The 26,579-nt window shown below is 48.8% G+C and overlaps 3 pseudogenes; 1 reads left to right on the forward strand and 2 right to left on the reverse strand.

The window, feature by feature from the left end:
• LOC138847838 (protein LYRIC pseudogene) overlaps positions 1–26,579 on the reverse strand; it is a 408,551-nt pseudogene that overhangs the window by 32,533 nt on the left and 349,439 nt on the right.
• Positions 3,820–6,306, reverse strand: LOC138847864 (GDNF family receptor alpha-2 pseudogene; annotated as a pseudogene).
• On the forward strand, positions 18,775–22,625 carry LOC127489296 (adenomatous polyposis coli protein 2-like; annotated as a pseudogene).

Here is a 26,579-nt window from a genome sequence, read left to right on the forward strand (position 1 = left end):
CTTTCCCAGGCCACAGCATAGAGCTGGACCAGAAATGGAGCAGCCAGGACCCAAACCTGAGCCCCCATGGTGCACCACAGCACCAGCCCCAGCATCATTTTTTCTTTATCTAAGAAGAATTTTCTTTGTATTTTGATTGATATCCTGTCAAACCTGTAAATTCCTTTCAGAAGTATCAACATGTTGATGATATTGATTCATCCAATCCAGGAACACGGAAGATTTGTCCATTTTTTGTATATTCTTCTATTTTATTCTTTAATGTTTTGTAATTCTCATCATAGAGATCTTTGACATTCATGGGGCACACTGGTTTTACATTTTCTTTATTTCTAAAGACTCATAATTGGCCAATCACTTTAAAATTCCCAAGCACTAGATTAAGAAATTGTTATCTTAGGTTTCAAACCATCAGCTGGTAACCAGATAATGAAAATGTGACACACACACATACACACACACACACACACAATATGGAATACTACTCAGCAAAAAAAAAAAAGAATGAAATTCTGACTTGTGCAGCAAAATGGTTGCAATTGGAAATCATTATGCTTAGTGAAATAAGCTAGTCCAAAAAGACAAATATTATATATTTTCTGATATGTGTCAATTAACATAGAATACCAAAAATGTACAGAAATGAAACTGACATCTTAGTACATAATTATTGTTTTTATCCCTTTTTTATACTCCTGTGGAACTTTAGTCTTTCACTTTTTACTTGTTGAATAGTAAAGTCAGTAGTGAATTAAACCTGCGATTAAAGAGTGGAATTAAATTTTGTCTTTGAAAAAATTAAAGAAAAAAAAGAAGGAAGTGAATGGATGGAGGGAGGGGGAAGGGGAATATGGTTATCACCAGATTTGTAGCTATGAAATACATGAAAGATCCATTTATACTAATAAAATTTTTAAAATATTATTGAATTAAACTGCTTAGCATTTCCATGACTTAAGAGACTGCAAATTTTCTGTATTTTTAAAGGTGTTTAAAAACTATTTATCTATATCCATTACTTCTCTTTGTGATCCTATTTCTGCTTCTACTGAAATTTTCATTGATAAACACAATTATCAAAATACAATGTATGTTGAAGTTACACATTTGTCTATTTTTCATATTATAGTTGAATTTGTTACTACTACCTGAGTAAATTGTCAATAAACTAATTTATGTCAGTCTTTGCACAGAGGCTTCAGGCTACCTTAGTTTTCTTTATCAGTTTTAGGCCATCAGTTCTATAAATTAGGAAGGTGTCCAATCAAATATTATGTTCATAGTATCTGAGCACAATCTATGGCTGATTTCATCTTTCTCATTAGCAGGAGATTGCATTTTAGCCTTATGGACATTCATGTAAATTGAAATACAATTTCAGGGTAGAAATGTAGGATTTTGTTTGGTCTTCAAAATCACTGAGCTTTTTTTTTTTTTCAAAATATTCTAATCTAGACCAGTTCCAGCCCTGTGAATGTGACATAAATTTTCATTGTGAGGTCATCATCAGCTCCAACATTCTATAAGCTGTCCTGGAAACCTTCAGATTCACAGTGCCTCAGAGCCATCTTAGTCAAGGGTAATGATGCTCCATACGTGTGTGTGTGTGTGTGTGTGTATGATTATCTCAATAGACGCCAAGAAAGCATTTGATAAAATACAACACCCGTTCATGATGAAAACTCTAAGCAAACTGGGTTTGGAAGGAACATTCCTCAATACAATCAAAGCAATCTATGAAAAACCCACAGCCAACATCCTATTGAATGGGGAAAAGTTGGAAGCATTTCCACTGAGATCTGGTACCAGACAGGGATGCCCACTCTCACCACTGCTATTCAATATAGTTCTGGAAGTTCTAGCCAGAGCTATTAGGCAAGAAAAAGAAATTAAAGGGATACAAATTGGGAAGGAAGAACTCAAACTATCCCTCTTTACAGATGATATGATTCTTTATTTAGGGGACCCAAAGAACTCTACTAAGAGACTATTGGAACTCATAGAAGATTTTGGCAAAGTATTCTTTAGAATACTATACCGCAGTAAGAAACAACGAAATCCAGTCATTTGCAACAAAATGGAGGAATCTGGAACACATCATGCTGAGTGAAATAAGCCAGTCCCAAAGGGACAAATACCATATGTTCGCCCTGATCGGTGACAACTGACTGAACACCAAAAAGGAAACCTGTTGAAGTGAAATCGACACTATGAGAAACGGTGACTTGATCAGCATAGCCCTGTTAATGAACAACTTAATACATTATCCCTCTTAGTAGTTTTTTTTGTCTGTTCTACTTAATATGACTGGTTTAATTCTGTAATTAATACACAGTTATTCTTAAGTGTTGAAATTTAACTGAAATGTGATCCCTGTTAAACATAAGAGTGGGGATAAGAGAGGGAAGAGATGTATAATTTGGGACATGCTCAAGCTGACTTGCCCCAAATGGTAGAGTTAGAAACATACCAGGGGACTCCAATTTAATCCCATCAAGGTGGCATGTACCAATGCCATCTCACTAGTGCAAGTGATCAATTTCAGTTCACAATTGATCATAATGAAAGGTCTAAGAGTCAAAGGGAGCACATAAACAAGTCTAGTACCAGCTAATACTAACCGATAGAATAAATAAAGGGGAGAGTGATCCAACATGGGAAGCGAGATACACAGCAGACTCATAGAATGGCAGATGTCCTAAACAGCACTCTGGCCTCAGAATCAGCCCTAAAGGCATTCGGATCTGGCTGAAAAGCCCATGAGAGTATTTCAGGCATGGAAAGCCAAGACACTCTGGCAAAAAAAAAAAAAAAAAAAAAAAACACAAAACCTAAATGAACGATCTCTGTGAGTGAGATCCCAGTGGAAAGAACAGGTCTTCAAAGAAGGAGGTACCTTTCTCTGAAGGGAGGAGAGAACCTCCACTTTGACTATGACCTTGTCTAAACAAGATAAGAGTCGGAGAACTCAAGGGGCTTCCATAGCCTTGGAAACTCATGACTGGTGCATAGGGAGATTACTGATGCCATAAACAGGAGTGTCAATTTATAAAGTCAACAACAGGAGTCACTGTGCACTTACTCCTCATGTAGGATCTCTGTCCTTAATGTGCTGTACAATGAGATTTAATGCTATAACGAGTACTCAAACAGTATATTTCACTTTGTGTTTCTATGGGGTGCAAACTGTTGAAATCTTTACTTAATGTATACTAAACTGATCTTCTGTTATAAAAAAAGAAGAAATTAGCAATTCCCAACTTGACTCTTGCTGGGATTAAACATGACAATAGGTCTGATCTGATTTCATCATCATTTAAAAAATCATCTATTATTTTTCACTTTATGTTTCTGTGTGGGAGCAAACTGTTGAAATCTTTACTTAATGTATGCTAAACTGATCTTCTGTATATAAAGAGAATTGAAAATGAATTCTCATGTGAATGGAAGGGGAGAGGGAATGGGAAAGGGGAAGGTTGCAGGTGGGAGGGACGTTATGGGGGGGGAAGTTAAAAAAATAGTCATACTAAGAGCAGCAGTGGTATTAATAGTAATAGCAACAGTACTAGTAGCAGTAACTGATAGCATCAACAGTAATAAAAGTAGTATTCTCTAGATAGTACCAAAGTGTACATTCTTTTTTTTTTTAACTTTTATCTAATGAATATAAATTTCCAAAGTGCGGCTTATGGATTACAGTGGCTTCCCCCCCCATACCGTCCCTCCCACCCGCAACCCTCCCCTTTCCCACTCCCTCTCCTCTTCCATTCACATCAAGATTCATTTTCGATTATCTTAATATATAGAAGATCAGCTTAGTATACATTAAGTAAGGATTTCAACAGTTTGCTCCCACACAGAAACATAAAGTGAAAAATAATAGATGATTTTTTAAATGATGATGAAATCAGATCAGACCTATTGTCATGTTTAATCCCAGTGAGAGTCAAGTTGGGAATTGCTAATTTCTTTTTTTTTTTTACAGAAGATCAGTTTAGTATGCATTAAGTAAAGATTTCAACAGTTTGCACCCCCATAGAAACACAAAGTGAAATATACTGTGAGTACTCGTTATAGCATTAAATCTCAATGTACAGCACATTAAGGACAGAGATCCTACATGAGGAGTAAGTGCACAGTGACTCCTGTTGTTGACTTTACAAATTGACACTCCTGTCAATGGCATCAGTAATCTCCCTATGCTCCAGTCATGAGTTTCCAAGGCTATGGAAGCCCTCTGAGTTCTCCGACTCTTATCTTGTTTAGACAGCAGCCAGGCACAAAGAGGGAGGGGAGGGGCCAGGGGCTGTCTGTTCCCACTGTAGACAACGTTATTAAAAAATAAACTTTAGAATAACACCTTTTCGCTCATCTTGGGGGGAAGAAGTGGAAGGGGCATTATTTCGATATATCCATTTCTTAAAAAAAGGAAAGAACAGGGAACCACAGGACACACAGATGTGATGTGCATATACACACATTTGCAAAGACCATATGTACAGCTGACTTAGGTCTCAGGGATGGAGGGGGGCATGGGCATGAGAGGGGCATGCAGACAACTGCTGGAGACACGCGCCCACCACCGGATCCTGCTGCCCCTCTCCAGTGAGACCACACCCACCCATCCAGCACCAACAAAGCCTCATTTCTCTCTGACCCTAAAACTCTTGCCACCAAGGAGGCAGAAGCCCCCACCTCCACCCTGGAGCTGGTGCCCCAGGCGGGCTGGGCTGGGCTCTCTGCCATCCGTGCCTCCCAGGGAGCTCAGGGTACATCACCCCTTCTGCAGGGGTCCCCCACCCATGCCAGACTCTGGCCCACCAGCCTGCTGAGGGCACAGAAGCAGTCAACACTCCTGCAGCTAAGAGGAGGGGCAGACGGGACCCACAGGTTCCCAGTGTAGGCTGCCCCTGGCAGGTGTCCAGCATGGGCTGTCCTGCCTCAGCCTGCAGCAGGCACAGTCACATGTCCCCCTGGCAGCAGGGTCTTGGTCTCTTGCTTCAAAGGGGTCCAGAGGAGAAAACTCCAGCCGAGGATGGAGGCTGCCCCCCTGCTTGTCTGTCCAGCTTAGAAAAACTTCTCCAGAGAAGAAACCTGGGAGGAGACAGGCTCAAAGTCTCACTTTTGTCTTATTTTGTTTTGTTTTGTTTGCAAGGTGTGTGTGGTTGTCTTGTGTGTGTCTGCTGTGTCAGGTGGGAGTTCTTGTCAGAGGCACTTCCAGAAGCCTTGTGGACACAGTTCCCCGGGGTGGGGCCTACAAGGCCCAGATAAGCATGAGGAGGGAGAGCTTGGCCAAGGCAGCTGATGGCCTTGCTCGGCTGAGGCCAGAGTTGGGTTTGATCACCTTGCTGCTTCCTGGGATGATGTCGGTCATCAGCTCCATGAAGCACAGGCTCAACTCTGGAGCTGTTGGCCTTCAGCCCCTGTTCCTGGACAGAAGGGCAGGAGGTCATGGCACTTGTGCCCAGGCCAGTGCTGTCACTCAAGTCATCCAGCAGAGAAGGCATCTTCTCCACCCGAGGGGCCTACATGGCCAGGAACGGGGGCCCTTCAGGGACACGCTCACATCTGTGCGGTTGCCAAAGGCCTGGATGGCGTTCTGGAGGCACGGGTTCTCGGTGAAGTCCCTCAGGAACCTCTCACAGTCCTCCTCCATGTTCCCTTGCTGCGGCAGCTGCACCACACCAGTGGGGCTGGAGTCCACCTAGTAGGGTGTCTTAGCCGACCATGCCTGTATAGGAGCCCAGACACGCTTGGTAACTGTCCCCTGGGCAGCAGGTGAGTGTCCGGGAGGAGGCTCGACAGTTGGTGTGGAAGTTGGCCAGCCTGGACTGGCACAGGTGGTCGGTGCAGCTCAGGGCATGCAGGTACAAGCAGGTGGGCGCTCCTTGTCCTCATAAGAGCAGCTGGGCAGCATGGTCTGGCGGCAGCGCTCAGTCCATGCCTGGTCTCAGCAGGAGCAGAGGAGCATGTGGTAGGTGTACTTGCTGAGCACGCGGTTGAAGAACAGGCACAGGGCCTTGTGGCACTGGCAACAGCTGCAGAGCTCCGTGTACGAGCTCCTGGGTTGAGGATGGAGATGTAGGAGGAGCGCAGCTTCTTGCAGTTGCCGTTCAGGACGCAGGCCTTGGCCCCATCCAGGCGCTGGTTGCTCTTGGTGCTGACTGCCAGGTCTGCCCCTGTCCCTGAGAAGAGGAGGCAAGCCTGAAGACCCGTCCTGCTGGGGAGCAAACCCACCACCCGAGCCTCTGCACCCTCCTCCTCCTCCCCATCCCCACCCCACCCCGCGGTGGCAGCTGCCTTCATTTTGTTCTATTTTGTTTTAATTTACTAGTATCACTTGTATGAATCATCAATATCCTAGGGACAGCCAATTACAACAATATGATATCAATGAAACGAAAATTTCTATTTGTTAACAGTTTTATGTACACAGCTTTTAAAATCTTGTCCAGTATTATCATTTTCACATTCCAGGTCATATATTTTTAAATATTTCTTTAGTTCTGATAACCCACAAATTATCCTATTGTTTCAAACTCGGTGATGTATGCTTCCTTCAAGATTCATTGGATATTCTGCAAAATTTCACTTTATGTTTCATTCATTTCTGTTTTCCCTTGAATTTTGTTGCAAATGTAGTGAGGTTTTTCACCAAGTGGTCATCATAACTGGTTGTCAGTTTCTCAATTCTTCCACCTATAAATTGAGTTTTTACTTACAATAAACAATATATATTAACAACTGCAACCCTTTTGTATTTTTAGGTTTATCTTTGAATTTATTTCCAACAGATGTGTACATCATCTATATTGTCAGCCACTCCTCCCACTGTGCACCTCAGGACATCTTGCTCACATTTTAATTGTGAGACCACTGACATTAACTCTCTCCTAGCCACTGAATTGCACACATTACTCAGAACCAGCATAGTCTAATGGAACAATGTTCTCATTACTGGCTATATATGTTTTGTCTATTCCTCAGTTCTACATAACAGTGCCTCCCATTATTACATTTTAAAGAGTATCTCTAGGAGCTAGTGTTTTGGCATAGCAAGTAAAGCTGCACACTGAAGCACTGGCATCCCACATGGGCACCAGTTCATCACCCAAGTGCTCCACTCCTGATATAGCTTCCTGCAATTGGTCTGGGAAAGCAGCAGATGATGGCCCAGCTCTCTGGGCCCTGCCACCCTTGTGAGAGACTTGGAAGAAGCTCCTGGCTTTGGTGGGGGCCAGTGCTGGCCATTGTGTCCATCTGGGTAGTAAATAGCAGATATAATTTCTCTCTCCTTCTCCCTCTGTAACTCCTTCAAAATAAATAACTAAATCTTGAAAAATAAAGAGTATCTCTAGATATAAATACTTTTCCTTGAAAAATTTCCTGATTATTGCCATGATCTTTATTTTAAATACATACGGGGGCCAGCACTATGGGGCAATGGGTTAAAGCACCGGCCTGCATCACTGGCATCCCATATGGGTGCTGGTTCAAGTTCCAGCTGCTCCATTTCCGATGCAGCTCTCTGCTATGGCCTGGGAAAGCAGTAGAAGATGGCCTATGTCTTTGGGCCCTTGCACTCATGTGGGAGACCCGGATGAAGTGCCTGGCTTCAAATTAGCACAGCTCTGGCTGTGGCGGTCATTTGGGAAGTGAACCAGTGGATGGAAGACCTCCCTCTCTCTCTCCTGATCTACCTCTCTCTGTTAACTCTTTCAAATAAATAAAATAAATCTTAAAAAAATACATATGCCCTTTTCTTTTTTGTAATTGTAAAATAATATTTTTTACCAAGTTCCGGTTTTTATATCTGCTTTTCATATTATTATTGTCCCTATCAATAATAAAGTCTTTTATGGAAATGCAATATCATTTTTGAGCACTGCATATCTTTTGTGTATTTGTTCATCTCTGAATTTACTACCACTTGGATATATAATCATTCATGATGTTTCAGATAAATGGATTGTCCTTCCTTGAATTATCTTCATTAAGTTTTTAATTATCCATTTTAATGCAATCCTAGCACTTACACACTTAGTCCATCTTTCATTGTGGGATGAACAAACCAAAAATTTTGCTAAGGTTTCTTGGTTGCTTCCATATGTACCCCCCATGAGAACTGCCTTTTACCAATATAGTAAAGCTATCTTTTTTTTTAAAGATTTATTTATTTATTTGAAAGTCAGAGTTACACAGAGAGTTGAGAGGCAGAGAGAGAAAGAGAGAAGGGGAGAGAGAGAGAGGTCTTCCATCGCTGGTTCACTCCCTAGATGGCTGCAACAGCCAGAGCTGCACCAATCTGAAGCCAGGTACCAGGAGCTTCTTCCCAGTCTCTCATGTGGGTGCAAGGGCCCAAGGACTTGGGCCATCTTCTACTGCTTTCTCAGGCCATAGCAGAGAGCTGGATCGGAAATGGAGCAGCTGGAACTTGAACCGGCGCCCATATGGGATGCCAGTGCTGCAGGCTGGGTCTTGAACTGGTGCCCATATGGGGAGCCGGCGCTTCAGGCCAGGGTGTTAACCCACTGCACCACAGCACCAGCCCTATGCTAAATCTATCTTTTGAGTTGATATAGATTTTGACTTTTCTGGTGGTCTAGAGGACTGTAAATAACTCTATGGTTACTGATATTTTATAAAGTATAGATTTAGATGCTCATGTATTTCATTAGTGATTTTAATAGTAAATGACATAAATGTTCCCTGGTTTTCCTAAATTTATTATTTTCTCAAATTTAAAGTGACTGTTAGACCTTTAAGTTCACCAAATTACCTCATAGCTGCCACCATATTGTTGCTCTTCTTTTATTTTTTTATTGTTGACAGGCAGAGTTAGAGAGAGAGAGAGAGAGAGAGACAAAGAGAAAGGTCTTCCTTTTCCATTGGTTCACCCACCAAATGGCCGCTATGGCCATGAAATGCGCCGATCCGAGGCAGAAGCCAGGTGCTTCCTCCTGGACTCCCATGCAGGTGCAGGGCCCAAGCACTTGGGCCATCCTCCACTGCCTTCCTGGGCCACAGCAGAGAGGTGGCCTGGAAGAGGAGCAACCGGGACAGAATCCAGCGCCCCAACCGGCACTAGAACCTGTGGTGCCGGTGCCACAGGCGGAGGATTAGCCAAGTGAGCAGCGGCGCTGGTCACCATATTTTTGCTCTTTAACATATTGCTTTGTGCTACTTCCAGTAATCAGTGTATAACTTATATGGTTACGTGCATACTATTATTTTGTTTAGATATTCTTTTACTTTAGAATATCAGTTTTATCCTTCACTTAGCCTATCAGAGAACCTCAAATCATCCTGCTTGTAGGTTTCATTGTGACATCATAAAATCAATGAAAATTCTCTAAGTTTTATTGAAATATTCACATACACTTTTCCAGAATTGTCTCATGCTGCTTTTACCCATTCTCCATTTCCAGGTGATATTTGTTCAGTATGAAGATAAGAGAAAAATAAATGAATACTTTTATATAAATATTTGGTAACTTTCCCATTAACTATACACTATTTATTAAGAATACAAATATATATTGAGAATCCACACTATGTAAGATATTGTAGGCTCTGAGGATAGACAAAATTACTGTTCTTATTCAGGTTAGAGTCTAGTGGAGAAGAAATGAAAGTAAAATTACAATTCTAAATTTAGGTAGTTTATCAAGATAACAGAGTTTAATGAGAGAAAGAATTAGAATTAGAATTAGAATTAGAGAATTAGGCCGGCGCCACAGCTCACTTGGCTAATCTTCCGGGACACCGGGTTATAGTCTTGGTTGGGGCGCCGGATTCTGTCCCGGATGCTCCTCTTCCAGTCCAGCTCTCTGCTGTGGCCTGGGAGGGCAGTGGAGGATGGCCCAAGTGTTTGGGCCCTGCATCCACATGGGAGACCAGGAGGAAGGACCTGGCTTCTGGCTTCAGATCAGCGTACTGCACCGGCCATAGCTACCATTTGGGGGGTGAACCAATGGAAAGGAAGACCTTTCTCTCTGTCTCTCTCACTATCTAACTCTGTCTGTCCAAAAAAAAAAAAAAAAGAATTAGAGAATGAATTAGAATTGAATTAGAGGCCAGTGTCGCGGCTCACTAGGCTAATCCTCCGCCTTGCAGCGCCAGCACACCGGGTTCTAGTCCCGGTCGGGGCGCCGGATTCTGTCCTGGTTGCTCCTCTTTCAGGCCAGCTCTCTGCTGTGGCCAGGGAGTGCAGTGGAGGATGGCCCAAGTACTTGGGCCCTGCACCCCATGGGAGACCAGGAGAAGTACCTGGCTCCTGCCATCGGATCAGCGTGGTGCACCGGCCGCAGCACGCTGGCCACGGCAGCCATTGGAGGGTGAACCAATGGCAAAGGAAGACCTTTCTCTCTGTCTCTCTCTCTCACTGTCCACTCTGCCTGTCAAAATAAAAAAAAAGAATCGAATTAGAGAATTCAATCTACACCAGACCCAGAAAATTTTCCTAAAGGTAGGATAAGTAGACTGAGAAATAAAGGATAGGCACAAAGCAGTTAAGAAAAGGGAGAAGAGTATCCTAGCCAATCTGTAACAGTGCTGAAGCTCAAATGCAGTTTGCTTATGGCCAAGATTAAGTAAGGGCTGTTTATCTTCCTACATGAAACAATAAAAAATAAACTGCATTATACACATTGTTCATAATAATGGGCCTCAAGAAACAAAGACAATACCTGAAAGCCAGAAAAGAAATGAAGTAGGCCTCACACACTCCACAGCTCCTTCTAGAGAGAGATTCTAGACCACAGGGGAAGGAGCTGAGGCAGTGTCTCCCCGACTCCCTGAGCAGATGTGATGAAGCCGGGCATCTGGGAACACAAAGGTAGTCCCATATCACAGGGCAGAATAGGGGGGAGGAAAAGGCAGGAATGAGAAAGAACCAGGAACTGCAGAGGACCATCTTTGAATTCTAATCCAAGTCATTTACAGTGCACGCCCATCAGAAAACACCCAAATACTGTGGGTGGGACATTACAGGAAATTGTGCCTGGTGCCCAGGTAGTGCTGCACTTAATCATCCATTCCTATCAGCCAGAATGAAAACTCCTTAGTCATGGGACAGTGAAAAGAACAATAATAAAAGTTTTTGCCTTAGGAGTAGGAGATTACTCGTGGGCTAAGCATGGTTATGATCCACATCACAAATCATAAGACTGGAAAAGATGAACCTGTTTAGAAGGAACTGAACTGCATCAAAAAATCAGTCTGGAAACAGGTAAGTGGAAGCATGAAATTTTTTAATAACCTACAGTTGTAAATATATACATTTTAATAACCTATAGTTGCAAATATATAAATCACAGTGCCAGTCACTATACTAGATGGAAATTAACATAAATTACACATCATAAAAATATGTTCATCTTGGAGACAGTGCTGATCTATGATAAAACTTCAAGTGATCAATATAAGCCCCCAAAATGGAGAGGGAAAATATTTGAAGGAAAACAGCAATTTTGTTTCTAAACTTAATGAATTATAATCTTACACTAGCAGGAAGGGTGTAACAGGACAAGGAGAAAATATTGTGTTTTTATTATATATAATCTGCTATGGTGTTACTTCCAGGTAGAATGCTATAAGTTGAAATCTATGTTAATATCGGTAAAGCAGCTACTAAGGTATCAAAACAAAAGATTTTAATTAATAATTCCTCCTAAAATAGAAATATAACTAAATCATAAAATAGTAATTGGGGTTGGCAGTGTGGCTCAGTGGCTCCTATCTAGTTAGGGGTGAAAGCCCTAACCTGCAGCACTGGCATCCCATTTGGTCATCAGTTCAAGTCCCAGCTGCTCTACTTCTGATCCAGCTCCCTGCTGATGGCCTGGGAAATCAGTAGAAGATGGCCCAAGTGCTTGGGCTCCTGCCCCTGTGTGGGAGACCCAGAAGAAGTTCCTGGCTCCTGGTCTCAGATCAGCTGAGTTCTGGCTGTTGTGAGCATTTGGGGAGTGAACCAGGAGGTGGAAGCCCTCTCTCTGTATCTACCTGACTCTGTAACTATCTTTCACATAAATAAAAATAAATAAAATAGCAATCTAAAATAAAGCAGAATGGTGTAACAAAATATGGAATTAAAAGAAAGCAATATTATGACAGATAAGTTGAATTACATAAACAATCATTTTAAAAGGAAGTGGTCTAAAATCTCAATAAAAAGTCAAATGATTAGACAGTACAGAGAAAATAAGATGAATTATATAGTCTCTATCAGATATATACATTAAATGTAAAAACACAAATTCACTTAAAATGGAAAATATTTGCCACAATAACATTTGACAAATCAAAACTGAGGAATAAGAGCTTTTGCAAGGTGTATTTAATAACCAAAACTACCATGAGGAATAAAAATGTCATTTCATATTTACAAGCAGTTCAATTAATCAAGACAATGCAATAATCCTAAAATTTTTACATCAAATAGAGTTTCAAAATGCATCTTGTAAAATAAGAGTATTTAAAAAGAAAAAAAAAATTGCAAGTGTCATCTCAGTACATTTTATTCAGCAAATAACAGAATGAGTCAGAAGAAAATCTCCAACAACATACAGGTGACACCACCACTCTCAAGTATCCATAGAAGATTTACCAAAATAGATGTAGGCCATAAAACAAATATGAATTACAGGATAATATCAAAATGATAGTATACAAATTATATTCTATGACCACAAACCAAATCCAAAAGAACTGTCACACTGAAGAAAACACTGAAGTTCGTAGCAACTCAGTAGGACACATTTCTGTGAAACTGAGTCCAAGACTTAATGAAGACATTAGAAGGTATAAATGCTGAATGAAAATACAACATTAGAGCATCTGTGTAATGTATCCTTAGACACACTAAAGAAAAAAATAGCAGTAAATGTCTGTAAGGGATTTTCAGAAGTTCGTTATAAAAACACACCTTGGGGCTGGCACTGTGGCATAGCAGGTAAAGCCACAGCCTGCAGTGCCAGCATCCCATATGGATGTCGGTTTGAGTCCCTGCTGCTCCACTTCCCATCCAGCTCTCTGCTGTGCCCAGGTGCTTGGGTCCCTGCACCAATGTGGGAGACTCCGAAGAAGCTCCTGGCTTCTCGATTCTGATTGGCACAGTTCTGGCTGTTACAGCCAATTGGGGAGTGAATCAGTGAATAGAAGACCTCTCTCTCTCTCTCTCTCTCTGCTTCTCCTTCTCTCTCCATGTAACTCTTTCACGTAAGTAAATAAATCTTTAAAAAAACACACTGAAGAGAGAACTGAATTTTCTCTGAAATTTTTGAAGCCCCTCATATAAGAATTGTCTCAAATCAATTACCTTGATTTCCACCTAAGGAAACTAGAAAAAGAGCAAATTAAACCCCAAACAACAGGTAGAACACGAAGATAAACATCTGCTGTGGTCTGATCAGAGCACTAAATGCTGACGGGTGGTCAAGAGGGACGGGGTTATCACCAGGTGAGGCTGTGAGATGGCCAGGTGTGTTCAGCAACCTCACAAACAGATCCAGTGTGCGTCTTTTCATTTATCCCCTTGAAGATTCTGGGAATGTCAGACACCAGACACCAGACCCCTGACGCACCCCAACTTGCCAGGCCCATCATCTGAGAACCCACTTCCGCATCCGCTGTGAGCCCATTTCTGTGGTTTATAAACTACCAGGGCTATGATAGCTCCACAGACAGTCCAAATAAACTGCAGTCTCAATGATAAATTCAAGGATGTGGTCCTGCAAGTAGCGCCCCCAGCACAGAGAACAAGATCAGCCCTGCGGGGACTGCAGCCTGGCCCTGGGTGGCTCCCACGCCTGTGGGTGAAGGCGCCCCCTAGTGGTCGTGTCTCACGGGCTTGTGCACTGCAGAGTATAAAACAGAGACAGGAAGTCAGGGGCGCCCTTGAGCCTCTGTGACACTTGTCCTATGGCTGGAGAATGAACCGATTGAGATGCCCACACAGTGACTCTTTACGACCTGTACAGTGCTGGCTTTGAGGCCTCTGCCCCAGGGTCATCCCCTGGAGGCTGAGAATTCATCTCAGACACAGGCAAGGATGCCCCACAGCACTGCACCATGCAGCACACAGTCTGTCAGCGAGCATGGCATCGCCATGAAGAATCTGCACCAGTGCCACTCAGCCACACAACCCATGCAAACATGCCTGTCTGTCCCACGTCCGCACATGAGCCAGTGCATAGCCAATTTCATTGTGAGATGTGAAAAAAGTCAATAGAATTTGAAAAAAGTAGGAAAAAAATCAATGTAACAAAACCCTGTGTGGACACTAATAAAGATAATTAACATCTATCCTATGTGGGGAGCAACTTGGACTAGACTAAGTTACTGGAATTAAGACTTATTCTATGCATCTGCTCTCCCACGATATGGCGCTGGGGAGAGGAGTAAACAGCTTCTACACAGCTGCCTCCAGTTCAACCAATAAGCAGCAGGACCTGCTCCTGATTGCAGGAGAGCAGCGCACTCGGCGTGTGGGTAGCAGAGTTGGGATTGGCGGAAGAGGACTATAAAGGAGGAGAGAGACAACATGCACGAGGAACATCTAAGGGGAACATCTGAAGGAACACCTGTGCAGCCCCAGAGAGAGCCAGCCGGCGGTGTGCCGCTCCCCCGCGGAAGTGGGGAAGGTGGCAGGGGGAACCACCCTTCCACGGAGGTGGAAGGGACGGTAGCCATCCCGGGAAGAACCAGCAGCAAACCCGGGGAGGGCCGAGCAGACAAAAGAACAGCGCAGGGTCCTGTGTCGTTCCTCCACGAAGAGGGGGAGCGACAATCCTATCTAGTTAGGTTGATCAGAATAAAACAAAAAGACATATTATTAACAGAGAAAATTACCAATAAATAAATAAATACTTAAAAGAAAACAGATTTGAGAGGATACAAAGGTTGTACATAGAGAATATAATTCAGTAACAGTGACAACACAGAAGCAAGCTGAAGCAATGGACCAGAACACATTCTGATGGCCGGCCCATGGTTCAATAGGCTAATCCTCCACCTGTGGTGCTGGCACTCTGGTCTAGTCCCAGTAGGGGCACCGGATTCTGTCCTGGTTGCTCCTCTTCCGGTCCAGCTCTCTGCTGTGGCCCAGGGAAGGCAGTGGAGGAGGGCCCAAGTGCTTGGGCCCTGCACTAGCATGGGAGTCCAGGAGGAAGCACCTGGCTCCTGGCTTTGGATCAGCACAACGCGCCAGTGGTAGCAGCAATTTTGGGGGGTGAACCAATGGAAGGAAGACCTTTCACTCTGTCTCTCTCTCTCTCTCTGTCTAACTCTGCCTGTCCAAAAAAAACAAAACAACAACAACAACAAAAAAAAACATACTGAAAATCTAGAGTTAAAACACTATAAGTGCAAAATATACTTGAACATATGTTTATACAGTGTAAATGTGTTTAAGAATATCACCCCATAACATTCTAAACTTAGACATGTTCTTACAAAATTACTGAACATATAAAGCCAAGGAAAATACTATGGTTATCTAGAAAGCTAGGCACTGATGAGGAAAATGAATGGTAATGAAGGGTTTCAAATGATCTGAAACTACAGAGAAAAATGTGAAACCATAAAACTCCTCTTACACAGATGTGCCTAATGAGAATCTTCTTAAAACTTCCACTTCACAAAGGCATTTACAAATTTTATTACTTTTTTCTGTAAGCTAAAAGCCATGTCTTTAACATGGTATCAAGGACACAAAGTTCCTATGGATTAGGATTAATTTTTTTTTTTATTTATTGAAAGAGAGAGAGAGAGGAGACAGAGAAGACAGAAAGATTTATCTCCCATCTGCTAGTTGACTACCCAAATGGCCACAATGGCGAGCACTGCTCCAGGTCAAAACCAGGAATGTGCAATTCCACCCAGGAGTCCCACATGGCTGGCAGAAGCCCAACCACATGGACCATCTGCTACCATCCCAGACACATTGCTAGGGAGTTGTAATGGAAGCAGAGAATCTAGGATTCAGTCAGGCACTTAGATATGCAATGCCTGCATTGCTGCAGTGGCTTAAGCCAGTAGAACACAACACCAGCTCCAGATTATTTTAATTTTACATCTGGATCATTCAATGATCTTCTACCTATGAAATTCTACAATAGAAAAATATCTATCTTTCAGATTATCCAGATCCAAACACTCATAGCATATTATTAGAGAAATGGGTGTCATATTTCTTAAAATGTCAGTGCCCTGAAAGCCACCCTAGTAATAATGGTATTTAGGTACAAGGCCACATTCTGGTAATTTACGTGTAATTTTTATTAAACTACTTTCAATTTAAAAGATCCCTATTGCTGAAGCAAGAACCTAGGCTATATAATTTTAATTCTTCTGGAAAAATCTGTGTTTTTTTAATTTTATTTATTTATTTATTTGAAATAGTTAGTGAGGGAGAGAGAGAGAAAAGGTCTTCCTTCCATTGGTTCATCCCCCAAATGGCTGCTACGGCCAGAGCTACACCTATTCAAAGTCAGGAGCCAGGTGCTTCCTCCTGGTCTCCCACGCGGGTGCAGAGGCCCAAGCACTTGGGCCATCCTCCACTACCCTCCAGGGCCACAACAAAGAGCTGGACTGGAAGAGAAACAACCGGGACTAGAACCCAGCACCAATATGGGATGCTGGCGCCATAGGCGGAGGATTAACCAAGTGAGCCACATGCCAAACCCAAAATCTGGTTTTTTTTAAAATTATATTTAAGGTATGCAAGCTTCATGTATTTCATATATACAGATTTTGTAACATATTTTAAATCAATTAATACAGTAAGGCTGTCAGTTATTCATGAGGCCATTTCCATGGCTTAAATCTCCAAGCACAAGCCACCTCTCTCCCATTCACCTTTTCAGTAACTGTTCTCCATAGTTTTCATTTTAAAACAAATGGCAAAAGCAGTAGGATGCATCAATACTCCTTCATAATATAAACTATCAATTAGGAAAAGTGGCTTATAACACAAAAGCTCTAAACATGATAGGATAATGAATTTGTATTCTGAGAAAACTGTTAATCATAGGATAATGGGAAGTTTTACTAACAGGATGCTTCAAATGTAAATAACTGCAAAATATTGTTTGTAAAGGTTAAATTTGTCTCTGAAGTTCATTTTAAGGATTCTAATAATGATTATAATGGACAATATAAAAACTGGTTTTTAAGACTTTAAAATAATAATTTGTGAATTAATACAATATATTTTTCTATTCAATAAAACAGAAACATAGAAAAATTATGGAGGTCCATACAGAAAATGATACAAAGTGATTCCAGTTAAGAATACGCAACATCAAGCATAGGCATTGTGGCACTGCTGGTTAAGCTACCACCTGTGATGCTGGCATCCTCTATTGGAGCTGGTTTGGGTGCCTAAAGCCTCACTCCTAATCCAGCTCCCTGCTAATGTTAATTCTAATGCTTCCAGCAGCAGAGGATGGCCTAAGTACTTGGGCTCCTACCACCCCAATGGGAGACTCAGATTGGGTTCCAGGCTCCTGGATTCAGCCTGGGCCAACCAAAGCCATTGTGGTCATTTGGGGCAATAAACCGGAAATTGGAAGATCTGTCAATCTCTCTCTCACTCTGCTTTTCAAATAAAATATATTGGTAACAAACAAAGGAAAAGCAACATCAAAAATTGTGAAAATCATTTGTGACCTTTCAAAAATATTTATTTGTAAGTCAGAGTTACAGAGAGAGAGAGAGAGACAAAGATCTTCTATGCACTAGTTCACTCCCCAAATGGCTGCAACAGCTGAGTGTGGACCAGGCTGAAGCCAGAACCAGGAGTTTCTTTCAGGTCTCCCACATGGAGGTAGGGGTCCAAGGATTCAGACCATTCTCCCCTACTTTCCCAAGTACATCGCCAGGGAGCTGGATGGGACTTAAACAGGCACCCATGTGGGATGCGGGCACTGCAGAGGTGGCAGAGCCCACTGCATCAAGCACTTCCCCCTATTTATTTTAGAGATGGAGCTGGAGAGAGAGAGAGAGAGAAAGAGAAAGAGAAAGAGAAAGAGAGAAAAAGAGAGAGAGAGAGACAGAGAGAGAGAGAGAGATCTTATATTCTCTGGTTCACCCCCAATGGCTGCAGTATCTGGGACGAGACTGGGCCAGCCAAAAGCCAGGAGCTAAGGGTTTCATCCTGGTCTCCCATATAGGTGAAGGGTCTCAAGCATTTGTGTCATCCTCTGATGCTTTCCTGGGTGCATTAGCATCAGCTGGATTGGATTTGGGGCATGAACCAGTGGATGGAATACTGTCTCTGTTTCTCTGTTTCTCCCTCTCTCTGTAACTTGGCCTCTCATATAAATAAACTAATCCCAATTCATGTTAATTATTTAAAACAGCTGAAAGAACTGGATTCCTCCCAAACTCAGCATGATCTTAATTATAAAATCAGAAAAAGACACAAAGAAAATGAACTGTAGACCAATATCTCTGATGAGCATAGATGCAGAAATCCTCAACAAATTACTATCCAATAGAATCCATCACCACATCTCAAAGATCACTCACCCAGACCAAGTGTGATCTATCCATCATATGCAGGGATTGTTTAATATGCACAAATCAATAAATGTGATACATCATATTAGCGAATTGAAGAATGAAGGCCATATGTATGATTATCTCAATAGATGCAGAGAAAGCATTTGATGAAACACAAAATCCTTTCATGATAAAATTTTAAGCAAACTGTGTATAGCGGGAGCATTTCTCAACACAATCAAGATAATATATGACAAGCCAACAGTCACCATGATACCTTTGGGTAAAAAGCTGGAAGCATTTTCACTGAGATTCAGAACCAGACAAGGATGCCCTCTTCATCACTGCTATTCAATACAATTCTGGAAGTTTCAGCCAGAGCCATTCGACAAAAAGAAAGAAAAGGTGTAAAATTGGGAAAGGAGGACATCAAATGATCCTTGTTTGTAGATTATATGATCCGATACATAGGGGAACCAAAAGAATCCACTAGATTATTGGAATTCGTAAGAGAAATTTGCAAAGTTACAGAATATGAAATCAACACACACATTTCAAAAGCTTTTATATACACAATGTCATAGCTGAGAAAGAGTTTGTAAGATCAGTCTCATTCACAACAGCTACCTCGCGGCCCCCCGCCACCCAGGTCAAGGCCCGGGGCGCTGGCCGGAGCCCAGAGCCGGGCCGGCCCCCAAGTGCCCACTCAGACCGGGGTCAGGGGGAAGGGGGGAGGCAGTCCCTGTGCCTCATGACGCCCACCGAGGAGGCCATGTACTGCTTCTACGACTCTGACTAGGCGCCCTCCTCAGCCGGGCAGCCCCGCGACGACCGTCCGCCATCCCGCGGGCCCTGAGCGGGGCGGGAAGGAGGCCCGGGCCCCAGCCAAGGCGGTCGCTCCGGCCCAGCCGCCCCCACCCCGGGCCCAGCCCCGGCTGATCGCCGATGAGACCCCACTTTGCTCAGAGGGACACCTCCGAGTCCGACCCGCTCAGCGAGCCCGAGCCCTGTGAGCGGCCGGCCAGCCACCTGGGAGGCCCGGAGCCCACGGTCCCCCAGGCCCCGCGCCAGGGAGCCGGGCGCGACAGCTCCCCCAGCCCGCGCTCCGAGGAGGAGCTCCTGCACCGCTGCATCGGCTCAGCCATGCCCAGGCGCCGGCCCCCGGCCTCAGGCGCCGCAAAGCCCGGGCTGTCGGGCAGGACGAGCGGCTGGCAGAGGCGCCCCGGGACTGCGGCGAGGAGGCGGCCGGCTCAGACCGGCCTCCGACCTGGACAGCGTCGAGTGGCGCGCCATCCAGGAGGGCGCCAACTCCATCGTCACGTGGCTGCACCAGGCGGCCGCGGCGGCCCCCGCGAGGCCTCCTCCGAGGCCCACTCGCTCCTGTCCCTGTCCCTGGGGTCTGCTCTGTCCACGGGCCCCTCCCCGCAGCTATCCAAGCGCAGGAGCAGGCGCCAGCACGGGGCCGGGGCCGGGGCGGGGAGGGCAGTGCCCAGCGGCCGGAGAAACGGAGCCTGGCCTCAGCCAAGAGCGGCGCGAGCCCCCGCGTCCCTGGCGGCCCGGAGAAGCCGCGCGCTGCTCAGTAGGTAGCGGCGGGGGTGCCGGCCGTTCTCCAGGGGCGGACAGTGATCTACGTGCCCAGCTCGGCCACCCGGCCCCAGCCCAAAGCTGTCCCTGGCCCCGGGCCACACTGAGGAAGGCGGCGGAGCCCCCCAGCCTGGCACAGACAGCAGCCGCAGGCAAGGCGCCAGCGCCCCGGCAGCAGCGCTCTCGAAGCCTGCACCGGCCGGGCAAGATCTCGGAGCTGGCGGCGCTGAGCCACGCCCGCCCCCCCCCAGGAGCGCCACCCACCCTGCTCCTCTGGCCAAGACCCCTTCTTCAAGCTCCTCCCAGACCTCGCCCGCCTCTCAGCCTCTGCCCAGGAAGTCGCCCCCCTCCACCCCAGCTTCAGGGTCTCTGCCTGGCCCAGCAGCCCCCCGCGTGCCCAAGACGCTGGCGCGGGCCCTGCTGGACAAGCACCACAAGACACAGAAGTCGCCCGTGCGGATCCCGTTCATGCAGAGGCCGGCCAGGCGCGGGCCGCCGCCGCCGGACAGACCCGCCCCAGAGCCGAGCCCCAGAGGCCGCGAGGGGGTGGCAGGGGCGCGTGGGGGCCGACTGGGCCTGGTGCGCGTGGCCTCCGCCCGCTCCAGCGGCAGCGAGTCCTCGGACCGCTCGGGCTTCCGGCGCCAACTGACCTTCTTCAAGGAGTCGCCCGGCTTCCTGCGTATCCGGCGCACGGAGCTGCTGTCCGACTCCGCCTCCACCTCCCAGGGCGCGTCGCCCCGCCGCGGCCGGCCCGCGCTCCCCGCCGTCTTCCTCTGCTCTTCGCGCTGCGACGAGCTGAGGGCGGCCCGCAGGTAACAGCTGACCCGGCCAGGGTCATGTCCCCGCCCTGGCCCGCGCGCGCCCCAGCGCACCAGCTGCGAGAGCCCTTCGCGCCTGCCCGTGAGCGCCCCCGTGCGGCCGGTGGAGGTATAGCGCTGCTCCTCCCTGCCCCATGTCAGCGTGGCCCGCAGGCCCGATGGCGCGGCCCCGGGAGCCCCCCCACCCCCAGCGCACACCACCGGAGCCACCGGAGCGACGGCGAGGCGCGGCCACTGCCCAGGGTGGTCGCGCCAGGTACGACATGGCGGCGCATCCGGGACGAGGACGTCGCGCACATCCTGCACAGCACCCTGCCCGCCTTGGCCCTGCCACTCCGGGGCGCCTCGCCCAAGGAGGGCCCCGCCGGCCCCCCGCTGCAGAAGACCAGCGACGTCTTGGTGCAGACAGAAGAGGTGGCCCAGCCCAAGACCAATGCCAGCGCGTCCCTGAGCCTGGAGAGCAGGGAGTAGCCCCCCGCGCCAACCAGCGCCCAGGCCAACCCTCCTGGGCAGCGACATGCATTGGCCGATCCCGGCCAAGGGCCCTGCCTCCGCGCCTTTCGCCTTTCGCCCACGAGGGCTTGGGTATCACCGTGGGGGGCTTCCCTGCCAGCCGGCACGGCTCCCCTAGCCTCGCAGCGCGCATCCCGCCCTTCAACTACGTGCCCAGCCCCATGGTGACGAGGGACAGGATTCCTCGGGGGATGCTGAAGTCGGGCTAACCCTGCTGCCCTGGGACGCCACTGCCCGGCCAAGGCAGGGTGGGCAAGGCAGGCGTGTGGGGGGGGCTGGCTCTGTGCCTCCCTCCCAGCTTCCTCTGCATGGACCACGTGGACAACACAAGGACCACGGGACCCCAGGGCCATCACAGCCCAGGAGCCTGAACGCAGCAGGAGAGGGGGCCCCGCAGCCCTGCCCACCTCCACGGAGGAGTGCGCTGCAAAGGGAGCCAGCGACCTCTTTCCTGCAGCATCTGGCTGGGGGAAGGGAACCTGCGGGTGGCCGCCCAGCAGGGCTACCCCAGCACCCCATCCCCCAGGAGGGGGCTCCACCTGCTGTATCCTGTCCTCCACATCCTTGGGCCTTGGCCAGACAGCCGCAGGCAGCAACCGGAGCGGGCGCCCCCTTCAGGCCCCACCTGTGCCCCGCAGGACACAGCCCAGGAGGAGTAGGGGTGGCCCCCAAGCTCCAGGGCGCACCCCAGGTGCCACGCACGTCCTTCTAGGCCACACTGCCAAGCAGGGGTCCTGGGAAGCGTGGGGCAGCCAGCCAGAAGATGACCAGCAGCGGGGGTGAGGCAGTGCCTGAGGCCTCTGCACACAGGGACTGCTGGGTGTCCTCAGGCCTGGGGCTCAGGGCTGCTCCTGGAGCAGTGAGGGGGAGATGCAGGCACAGCTCACCCCGCCCAGTGTGGGGAGATCACAGAGTGACCTTTGGGCAATGGAGCTGAGGTGGGGCTGCAGGCCCTGTCCTGGGGACCGGGTCTTGCCCAGCCCCTGACCCTGGACACCAGTTACCCCCCGGCCATTCCCAGGGCCACTCAGGATGGGCGACCACTTGGCAGCCTTCCCTCCGCCCACCCACCTGTTCCTCATGCCCTGCACCATCTGTCCCTCGTGTACTTAGCGCACCGCCTGCCAGCACCCCATGTAAAGCCGCGGGCTCGCGGAAGGACCACGCCCCCCCAACCCGTGTCGCACAACTTTAATAAAGGTAGCTGTCCAGTCGCCTCTGCTGCATGAGCAGGGCGGGGCAGGCCTCCCACGCCGGCCACAAGCAGGGAGGCCAGGGGTCCCTGCTGGCCGGGAAGACTGTCTCACTGGGGCGTCTCTGTCCGGCTCCATCCTTGGCTGTAGCCCAGGCTCTGTCAGGCCCGACAGTGCCCGGTGGTCTGGGGGGGGGTGTCTCTGCCCCGGCTGAGCGGCTGTGGCTGGGGTCTCTGAGGCTCAGGCAGCAGAAGAGAAACTCCTGTGGCCCTGGGGCTCGGCCCTGCCCCCTCAGGACACAGAGGACCGGGAGCCGGTGTGGCCTCTGTCCCAGGGAGGGCGTCCAGGGCCTGGCCCGTGTCCGCTCTGCTGTCTGCTGCATCAGCCTCTCCCGCAGCAATGAAGGGGTGGCTCCTGCCCAAGAGTGCAGCATGAGGCCCGTGGGGCCCCACCAGGAAAGCCGGCTCCCCCTCTCGGCCAGGGAGTGGTGCGCCGGGCCAGCACCAGGCAAGGGAGCACAGAGTGACCCCGTGAGATGGGCAGAGTCCGCCGGGGGAAGGTGGTCCCGGGCACTCACACAGGTCCACTGGGGGGAGGTGGTCCCGGGCGCCCACACAGGGTCCGCTGGGGGAAGGTGGTCCCGGGTGCCCACACAGGGTCCAGCCTGGGCCCAGGGTGGGGAAGGGCCCAGGTCAGCTGGAGGAGGCGCCAGGCAGCACCGTGCACATCATGTGGCAAATGTCCAGCTCCAGCTCAGCACCGGCTCACCGCAGGCCCTGGCACTGCTGCCTCAGCCCCTCGCCTGCCCGCTGCAGCTGCGTTTTGGGGGTCATGTAGGCCCGGCACTGCTGGTACAGCCGCTCCTGCTGAGCCTCGGGGTCCTCACTCTTCCTGGGGTCTCCTGGGGGGTCTGGGACAGCATGAGGAAGAGTCAGTCACAAGGAAACCCCCGACCAGAGCCACCCAGCAGGAGGGAGGCCAGCCTGGGGACGCGGGTGCCTGTAGACCCCTGCACAGCACAAGCCCACCCTGGCGGCCTGGGCGCCCCACAGTCACTCTTGGGGGCCCATACATGACCTGGTGCCTCACACGCCAGCCGAAGCACACCAATCTCAATAGCGGGGTCCCTGCCACCCACACGGAGCTCTGGGTTCCCACATTCCTGCAGTGCCCATCTCTCACATTGTTCTAGAAATGCTCTCCTCAGCAATGATGGAAACAGCAGGGCCCACACCGGGGCCGCCAGCTGCTGCCAGCAGGGAACCGGATCAGATGCCGAGCGGCCCAGATCACAGGCGGCGGCTTCACCCTCCATGCCACAGACCCGGCCCCTCTCAGGGCCCTGTCCCTGAGGAAGGCCAGGGCCAAGGGTGGCCCCGAGAGATGGACAGGGCCTGTTGTGGGGGGAGCAGTCCTGGGCACCCACACAGCCCAGCTGGTGCCCTGGCCAGGGAAGAAGGGGCCCAGGTCAGCCCGAGGCAGCAGAATGTAATTTGTTTTTTTTTGCCAAATGGGCTGTGGCACTTCCTAGGAAGATGCACCCCGAGCGAGACTGCATGGGGGGTTGTAGAGGAGCGTGGCCGTGACCCTCAGAGGCAGCGATGGGACAGCAGTGTGCCAACACACGTGGTCCACGACCCCCCAACACAAACATGGTCCACAATCCCCCCATGCGGTCCACGACCCCCCCACACACACACCTGGTCCAGGACCTCACACATGTGGTCCATGACCCCCCCCCACACAGTCCACAACCCCACACACGTGGTCCATGATCCACACACACATGTGGCCCACAACACCACACAAACACACACATGGTCCACGACCCCCCCCACATGTGGTCCATGACCTCCCATGTGGTCCAGGGCTGGAGCAGCAGCAGGAAGACAGGCAGCCTGGCCTCACCTGGTCAGCAAACACGTTTTGCTGAAAGGAGGGAGCGGGTCTGCTCCTGTGGCGCTACAGCCTCCAGCTCTTCCCTGGCCATGGCCGGGAACCTGGCCTCGAACCTCGGCCAGACGCCTGCTCCCTACAGGAGACTCACGACAGACAAAAGGCAGCCAGCCACTGAAACACAGCTCAGCCCGGGTTCCGCCAGGTGCCCTGTCCCACAGAACCTCCGGCAGATGGCAGCAGCCCATGGCGATGCCGAGCAACCCCGGGTCACACAGAGCACGGCACAGAATGTGGTAGTACAGCTGGGGTTGTTTAATTCATCTGACGGGAGGGGAGAGAGAGAGAGAGAGAGAGAGATGGAGGGAACAGGGAAGGAGGGGGGGAGAGAGAGAGAGGGAGAGAGAGAAAGAGGGAGAGAGGGAGAAAGAGATCCTCTATCTGTGGTTAACTCCCCAAACGGCCACAACAGCTGGGGCTGGGCCAGGCCGGAGCCAGGTGCTCCCTCCGGGTCCCACATGGGCACAGGGACCCAGTATAACTTAATTCTAAAAAGTAGGCTCCCGGGGCCAGCGCTGTGGTGTAGCAGTAAAGCTGCTGCCTGGGACTCTGGCATCCCATAGGGGCACCAGTTCAAGTCCCGGCTGCTCCACTTCTGATCCAGCTCTTTGCTGTGCGCTGGGAGAGCAGTGGAGGATGCCCCAAGTGCTTGGGCCCCTGCACCCGTGTGGGAGACCCGGATGGAGCTCCTGGCTCCTGGTCAGCCCAGCTCCGGCCGCTGCAGCCATTTGGGGAGCGAACCAGCGGACGGATCTCCCTTTGCCTCTAATGTCTTTCTCAAAAAAGAAAGAAAGAGAAAGAACAGTAGGTTCCCATAGAATCCTCAGGCCTCGGTCCACGGGGCACGTCCAGGGAGGGCGGGGGCGGCGCTCTGGCTCTGTCTGGGCCCAGGGCTCAGTACAGCTGAGCACCTCGCAGAGACCACAGAGTCCACGCCAACCCTGCATGCAGAACCCTGTCCTCGCAACCCCACTTCTCAGCTCCACCCCAGGCTGGGTCAGAGACCCCTGCAACCTCCACCACGGCCCCTGTCCCACGGCACGCTCCCCCTCCGTTAGTGGAGCCAATGCCTTCCTCAGCCCCAGGGCCACGCATGGGACCCAAGGTCCTGCCCAGCCACCGCTCCTGAGGCCTTGGGTCCAACCCCTGCCCTGCCCTGGCCCGAGCCCCCTACCTTCCAGGGCCAGCACAGTGAAGACAGGGTCTTGGGCCGGTGCCCTGCGCACGTCCTCCAGGATCTGCTCCACCGTGGGCAGCACCACACACTTCTTGGCCTTGGAGCCCATGCCTGCAGGTGGCAGACTAGGCCGTTACAAGGCGCGTCCCCGTCTCGGCCACTGCCTGGTGAGGCCCTGCACACCTGGGAGCCTGCCCTGCCCTGGCCACATGGGGTGGCGGGGAGCCAGGCTGGGACCCCACCCCGGCCTCCTGGTCCCAGTGAACCACAACAGCCAGCCCATGACTCACCGGGTGGCAAAGTATTATTATAATAAATGAAATGATATAGGAAAACATAATAGGTCAATTAAAAGGAAGAGATAATAAAAAATACAAGAGTTGTCAAGATTCCCAAAACATCCATCCAAATAGGTGAAAAATGCATAAAGACGATCACTGAGTGTTTAGATTACATGTTGAAAATATTTAATAAAACTCAGCTTCTAATAAAAAAACCTTACATCAGTGAAAACAAGCAGAAAGTAACTTCTTCAATCTGATCAAGATTAAAAGAAACCTACAAAAACCAACACAACTAATACAGAACCATTGAAAGCTTTTCCCTGGACGTAAGCCTACACCCAGATGCCACCACTGTTTCTTTTCAACTTTCTGTTGTAAGAATTATACACAAAGAATTATATAGGATGACACTTAAGCACCTAAATAATTCATAAAATCTAATAATAAATACAACTGATACATAAATTTAACAATATTACTGAAAAGATTAATGCATAAAATCCACTAATTACTAAGTACCAGCAAGAAACAAACAGAAAATAATATTAAA

Source organism: Oryctolagus cuniculus, assembly GCF_964237555.1.
Source record: "Oryctolagus cuniculus chromosome 17 unlocalized genomic scaffold, mOryCun1.1 SUPER_17_unloc_1, whole genome shotgun sequence".
In the NCBI taxonomy this organism is placed as follows: Eukaryota; Metazoa; Chordata; class Mammalia; order Lagomorpha; family Leporidae; genus Oryctolagus; species Oryctolagus cuniculus.